Here is a 7,906-nt window from a genome sequence, read left to right on the forward strand (position 1 = left end):
AACCCACAATACAGTGACAAAAAAATCATTGTGAATACACACTACCAAAATATCCCCAAGTATTTATTTTTCATAATAAAATTTAATCTGTGAAAATTTGTATTACCTAAAGTATTATGATTTTTCTTCACATAAAATTCTGGACAAAATTTTCACCTTCTACTTTTGATCATTATTTTATTAAATGTTAAAGTGTACTGAGTTCCTGTTACCTTGTAAGTTAAAACAACACGGAGTAAATGTCTAGTCTCCTCTTGAATACTCTTCTCATCTTACTTAGATGTGTCATTCAATAGCAAATTGATTCAGCATTTACTGTGTAGAGCTATTAGTAATCATTTATCGAGCACATCATTCTGTAATACACTTTCAAAGAAATAACAAGCAGTATACTGCTTCAAAAATCTCCTCCTCAGTTTGCTAAGGAGGAGCCTTATGAAAATAACTTGAGAGAGTGATTATCCATGAGCTTATTATGTTTTATGGGCTAGAAGCGGAAGGCAGTCCTCAAGGTGTTGCTCGCAATCAAGGTTAAGGCATTTTAAAAGGCTGTGGCTGATTGGGATTCATCTGAGGCTGTGTCTCCACACAAGGTAGAGATTCCATTATTGTTACCATTAGGTTCTGGAGATTGGAACCCGAGGACTCTTTTCCACCTTACTGATAAGTTGCTGAAACTGACCTAGAACTTCCGATTCTCCTGCCTTAGATTTGAGTCACTAAAATTACAGGTGTGAACCACGACACTCAGCAGGAGATGTTTTGTAAGTACATAGAAAGCTCTGATTATTTGATGTGAATTATTTTGTGAATGTGCCATTAGTGAGTAAAGACTTATCTTCTATATACTGTGTCTTCTATATACTGTGTCTTCTATATACTTATCTTCTATATACTTCTATATACTGTGTGACCAAAGACCTGTATATTTTCTACTTGTTGAATCCAGAGTGTTAGTTTTCTTATAAATTAATTGCTACTCAATAAATATTCCTAGTAGAAAAAAGCACTCTTTGATTTTGTTCTACGATATATTTTAAAAGTTATTTAATTCAAAAGTGCATTTAAAAGATTTTTTATTAATTCTAAGAATATTGCAAAAAGTATGCCATAAAGAATAAGTGTCAAGAAAAATAGTGTCCTTAAAAACACTAATTTTGTTGACTTTAGTTACAGCAGTTCTCCTTATCTATGGTTTCACTTTCTCTGGTTTCAGTTACCTGCAAACAACCATGATTCAAAATATCACTTGTTGGGGGCTGTGCCATGTTGGCGGTGCCAGGATGGCGCCTGATCACATTGGCAGCGAGGAGGTTAATTGACATAAGCACACTCAGGTGATTTTCTTGTCCACACACACAATGTATGTACATGTGTTCTCGAGCACTAATTGCCTGCTCGGAGCATCTTGCCTAATCTTTGTGTAAGAGGCGTGGCCCTGCTCTCTGGGTCCTGGAGATGATATAAGCGTAGGCGGAGCGAGACAGAGACAGACATGCAGCAGCCATTAGAAGCAGCCAGAGGGAAAAACACGGACAGCAGCCATTACCAGAAAAGCAGTAGCAGAAGACACGTGGCCCGGCATTAGCCAGAGAAGAAGACACGCCACAGCAGCCATTAGCAAAAAAGCCAGAAGAAAGAATACAGCAGCGAGTAGGGGCAGCGGCGGAAGGCAGATTGCGGAACAGAGAACTGAGACGCATCACTAGGGCACCTTATGCAGGACTTTAAGGTGTGGCAGCCTCTCTCCTTCTAAGCTCTAAGAAAAGCCTGTCTTTCAAAGTTTCTCTCTTAAGCAAAGTTTCTTTCTCTCTGATAAGCGGGGTCTCTCTCTCCTCTCAAAGCAAGTAAACCTCATTTCCTCTATCCTCTATGAACAAGCAAGAAAGCAGTGCACTAAAGAGAAAGATAGAAGTGTCTCAGTTTCCACTCCACCACCCATAAGACCCGTGCAAGTTGTTGCTGCAGGCAGTGACAAATATCCACGGATTTTGGAACCGCAAAGAGCCAGCGACCTCACTGTATAGAGGGAAAAGAGGGGTGGGAGGGGTGAGGGGAGGGAAAAAAATAACAGAATGAATCAAACAACATTACCCTATGTAAATTTATGATTACACAAATGGTATGCCTTGACTCCATGTACAAATAGAGAAACAACATGTATCCCATTTGTTTACAATAAAAAAAATATATCAAATTGTAAATTCCAAACATAAAGAATTTATAGGTTTTTTTCTTTCCATAGGCTATTCATTGTTCACTGTTTTGAATAGTGCAAGGAATCTCACACTGTCTCAACTCAGTCCTGCTTAGAAAACCAATTTTCCTTCTTTCAGTGTGTCTATGCTGTATATGCTACCTTCCCATTAGTCACTTAATACCTGTCTCAGTTATCAGACTAACTGTAAAGAGTATTAAGTGCTTGTGTTCAAACAGCCCTTATTTTAATTAATAACACCAAAGTACAAAAAATAGTGATCCGGGCAATTCAATACACCAACAAAAATGCATGAAGTTCTTCCTTTAAGTGAAAAGGTGGAAGTTCTTGACTTTGTGTGAAATACAAAATCAGACAATGAAGTGGCTAAGATCCTTAGTAATACATTATTGTTAATCTCATTATGAAAAATTTATGAAATAAACTTTATCATAGGTAATTTATATTAAAAACATATCATCTAAAAGGTTTGAGTCTACCTATGGTTTCAGGCAACAGAATGGAGTCCTGGAAGATACCTCCTATGGAAGGGTGAAGACTACTATCCAAGTTACCTGCCTCCAGAGAAAATTTATGTTTATCTCTGTGAGGTGACCAACTAAAATCAACCTCATTCTAACTACTGGCCAAGATGTCAAACTGTGCTTTAGTAATACCAAGAACTGGCTGTTCCAATCCCAAATAATTTCCAATCCTGAAAGAGAAATACAATATTGAAGCAAATAATAAGTTCATTTAGGCAGTGATGCTGAACAATAATCATGCTCAGTGATAAAAGTGTTACCCAATGTTGCTACAGAAACAGGATAAAATCATAGCCAGATATTTTCTACCGCCTACCCCATACACTCTGAATCTTCCCACACATCAAAACTAATTTATTCAGAGGGCCTTAACTGAAATTTTCATCTTCTTTCTACATATCATTCTGCTTCAATTACCTAGTACTATCTTAAATGTGGATTGCTGAAAGGATTCATAGGACTCAGTTTATACTCTAGGATACTAAAAACCAATAGAAAAATGGATAGATACTGCAAGAGTCTGGATATCTTAGTTGCGTCTCTTTTATCTTCCTATGATTGAATCATTTTACCAGATAAATGGTGTTTCCAAGTTTCTAACCACTACTGAATTCACAAATTCTGAGTCCAGTCTGTTGTGGAAAAAATTATAAAAATTGAGCATGTACTATTTGTAAGAAAAGCAGGTTCTGGGGCAATGATGAAACAAAAATAAATAGTAAAATACAAAACCCTAAATACTTTGAAATGTATACGACCTTTGGATTAATGCAGAAATTTAAAATGAGATCCTAAATGTCAAAACACATTGGAAATGAGAATACCTTTTATCAGAACCTATGAAATATCATGCAATGTAGTCTTAGATTCCATCTTAAAATGCAAATAACTAAAATTGAATTAATTACTACCTGTAATTACAGTGATTATTACCTATAATCCTAGGTAGTCTAGAGGTTGAGGCAGCAGGATTGGGAGTTTGAGACCAAACTGGGCAACATACAGAGAAACCATGTCAAAAATAAAATTAAAAAGTCTCCCAAAACATGGGAAAACTACAGAAGTTCATTGTCTTCAGAAAGACTAAATAAGTTGTTAAAGGCTCTTTTGCTGATACTATTGATTATATGTAAAAGTAAATGAAGATAAAACAATTACCTTACAGAGTCTTTCATAGGTTAAAATGAATTACATCTATAAAAAGATTTAGACAAATGCCTGCTGTGTATTGAAAATTTAGTTACCATTAATTTTCTTATTAGATAATCCAATACAATAAACGTAAAATCAATTCCATACATATTATTTTCTGAAGGAATATTATTATAAATGACATGTAAGAATTTTAAGAGACACTCATGGAAATCCTAAGTGTGGGCAGTACATTGAGCTCCATAGAGACAGCATCCAGGCAAGTGAGATCCAGATGTGCACTGGGTGACTTTGTGCCTCACTGAGGTAAAACAGATAAACATGGGCAAAGGAGATCCTAAGAAGCCAAGAGGCAAAATGTCACCATATGCATTCTTTGTGCAAACATGCTGGGAGGAGCCCAAAAGAAGCACTCAGATGTTTCAGTCACCTTCTCAGAGTTTTCTAAGAAGCCCTTAGAGAGGTGGAAGACCATGTCTGATAAACAAAAAGGAAAATTTGAAGACATGGCAAAGGTAGACAAGCCTGTTATGAAAGAGAAATGAAAACCTATATCCCTCCTAAAGGGGAAACAGAAAAGAAATTCAAAGATTCCAATGCACCCAAGAGGCCTCCATTGACCTTCTTCTTGTTCTTTTCTTAGTATCACTCAAAAATCCAAGAACATCCTGGACTATCCATTGGTGATGTCACAATGAAACTGGGAGAGATGTGGAATAACACTGCTGCAGATGATAAGCAGCCTTATGAAAGGAAAGCTGCTAAACTGAAGGAAAAATACAAAAAGGATATTGCTGCCTACCTAGCTAAAGGAAAACCTGATATGGTAAAAAAGAGATTTGTCAAGGCTGAAACAGAAAGAAAAAGAATGAAGAGGAAGAAGATAAGGAAGATGAAGAGGATGAGGAAGAAGAGAAAGATGAAGAAGTTGAACATGAAGAGGAAATTATGGTGAATAATTGTTGGGGGCTATGCCATGTGGACTACGCCAAGATGGTGCCTGGCAGACAGCCAGAGGTTGTTTTGATCACATGGGTGGTGAGGAGGTTGATTAACATAAGCACACCCAGGTGATTTATCATTTATTTATTTATTCAATTAAGTCCATGCACACAACGCATGCACAGGTGTTCCGGAGTGCTCCTGATCGTGCCTGCTTGTTTTGACCTTTACCGTGGTTGGACAGCTAGCTCCTGGCCTAATCTTCGCATATTTCGTGTCAGCCCTACCCTTCACCCCCTGGAGGTCCTCCTTGATCGCCTGCTTTCCCTGGTTTCCTGAATCAACAATAAACTGTTCTGAATTCAAGAGCCTCGCTACTCTTTTGTCTCCTGTGCCAAATTGACTCCGCTGGATGGCGCCAAATAATTTGGTTCTAGAGCAGGTTTTTTTTTTTTTTTTTTTTCCTTATCTATTAAACATTTAAACCCCCTGTACACAGCTTGCTCCTTTTAAAGAAAAAAAAAAAAAAAAAATTAAAACGTTTAAAAAAAAAACAAACCCTTAAGTGTGGAAGTAATTTGTTCAACTTTAAAAATCAAGCTAAAATCTTCAAATTACAAAAAAAGAAGCACTGGCCCCACTGCTTGAGGTCACCCGCCCGCCCACACTGCAGCTCCTGTCTAACAACTTGTTTGCTGCCACCTTTGGGTGGGGCAACTCCCATCCTGAGACGCCTGCTGGAGACTGGAAGCTCATTGCCAGGTATCTCTCATGCATCAGGCTACTGAAGACTGGGAGTTCTGAATAGTATATAACTGTTATATTGTAGATTTTTTCTTTTTTCTTTCTTCTTAAAATTTTAAGTTTTTATTTCTTTATTTTTCTCACTCTATTTTCCTTTTATTTGTTTCCTGAGTCTCTACCTCATTTTTCTCATGCTAACTACCAACTTCATTTAATTCCGCTTTCACTCTTCTTATGATCTAGTACCTCTATATCTTCTCTTTCTGTCCCATTAACAGTTACATCCCACATCCTTCCCCATCCTATTTGTTGACCACTAGAAATTGTAGACCTCATTGCAAACCTACTGGTTATACTGTAGATAATAATCAAACTCATCCTGTTTATTATGATGATACTGTTAACATCTTCATAGAGGCCATTTGGTTTAGGGCTACATATTGTATGTACTGGGTACTACTAATATTGATTGCACCTTCAAAGAGAAGTATTGGAAACCTGCAGGGTCACTATAAGGTTATAGGGGGGGAACTGCAATACCTCATTTTCACACTGCTAGAGGGGAAGATACACAAACAAACAAACAAACAAAAATTAAGGCAAGGAAGTGTCCCAAACAAACCAAGATGCTATGTTAACAGAAACCAATGACAACATGAAAGAAATGTCAGAAAAGGAGTTCAGAATGTACATAATTAAAATGATTTGGAAAGCAAACGATGAGATAAGAGATAAATCAAATTAAAAACTCAATAGAAAGCATCACCAATAGACCAAATCACTTGGAAGACAGAACTTCAAACAATGAAGACAAAGTATTTAATCTTGAAAATAAAGTTCACCAAACAGACAAGATGTTAAGAAATCATGAACGGAACCTCCAGGAACTAAGGGATAGAATGAAAAGACCAAATTTAAGAATTATTTGGATTGAGGAAGGCACAGAGAAGCAAACCAAGGAATGAACAACCTATTCAATGAAATAATATCATAAAATTTCCCAAACCTTAAGAATGAAATGGAAAATCAAATACAAGAGACCTATAGAACACCAAATGTACAAAATTACAGCAGATCCACACCAAGGAACATTATAATGAAAATGCCTAACATACAAAATAAAGATAGAATTTTAAAAACTGTGAGAGAAAAGCATCAGATTACATATAGTGGAAAACCCACATGGATGTCAGCACATTTCTCAGCCCAGACTCTAAAAGCTAGAAGGGCCTGGAACAACATACCACAAGCTCTGAAAGAACATGGTTGCCAAAAATCTTATTCCCAGCAAAACTAACCTCCAGATTTGATGATGAAATAAAATCCATCCTTGATAAACGAAAATTAAAAGAATTTACAAACAGAAAGCCTGCACTACAGAATATTCTCAGCAAAATATTCCATGAGGAGGAAATGAAAAACGATGTAAGTCAGCAAAGGGAGAAACTACCCTAAAGAAAAAGTCAATCAAAGGAGAAACCAAGTGAAGTTAAAAACTGAAAATAAACAAAAATGACCAGGAATATAAATCACATCTCAATAATAACTCTGAATGTTAATGGCATAAACTCATTAATCAAAAGACAACCTGGCAGATTGGATTAAAAATAAAGACTCAACAATATGCTGCCTCCAAGAAACTCATCTCATAGAAAAAGACATCCACAAACTAAAGGTGAAAGGATGGGAAAAAACATATCATGCGCATGGAATCAGTAAAAAAGTGGGGGCTTCCATCCTCATATCAGATAAAGTGATCTTTAAGCCAAAGTTAGTCAGAAGGGATAAAGTAGGAAATTTCATACTGCTTAAGGAAACCATACATCAAAAAGACATAACGATCAAAAATATTTATGTCCTAAACAATGGAGCATCCATGTACATCAAACAAACCCTTCTCAGTATCAGGAATCAAATAGACCACAAGACAATAACACTAGGTGACTTTAACACGCATGCTCTCACCACTGGATAGAACTTCCAAACAAAAACTGAACAAAAAACCATAGAACTCAATAATACAATCAATAACTGAGATTTAACAGACATATATAAAATATTCCATCCATTAATGAGCAAATACACTTTCTTCTCAGCAGCACATGGATCCTTCTCTAAAATAGACCATATGTTATGCCACAAAGTATCCCTTAGTAAATAAAAAACAGTTACTACATTGTATTCATCAGATCATAATGGAATGAAATAGGAAATTAATGATAAAATAAAAAACATAAACTGCTCCAATACCTGGAGACTAAATAATATGCTACTGAATTAAGCATGGATAACAGAAGACATAAGGGAGGATATTAAAAAATTCTTA

The 7,906-nt window shown here is 36.2% G+C and overlaps 1 pseudogene across 1 annotated transcript; it reads left to right on the forward strand.

Moving 5' to 3' along the window:
* Nucleotides 1-4,215: 4,215 nt before the first annotated feature.
* On the forward strand, nucleotides 4,216-5,150 carry LOC306663445 (high mobility group protein B1-like; annotated as a pseudogene). Its single transcript has 2 exons — nucleotides 4,216-4,890; nucleotides 5,118-5,150. The product of its transcript is annotated as a high mobility group protein B1-like (transcript).
* Nucleotides 5,151-7,906: the final 2,756 nt, after the last annotated feature.

This window comes from Sciurus vulgaris (genome assembly GCF_902686455.1).
Source record: "Sciurus vulgaris genome assembly, chromosome: 6".
NCBI classification, from domain to species: domain Eukaryota; kingdom Metazoa; phylum Chordata; class Mammalia; order Rodentia; family Sciuridae; genus Sciurus; species Sciurus vulgaris.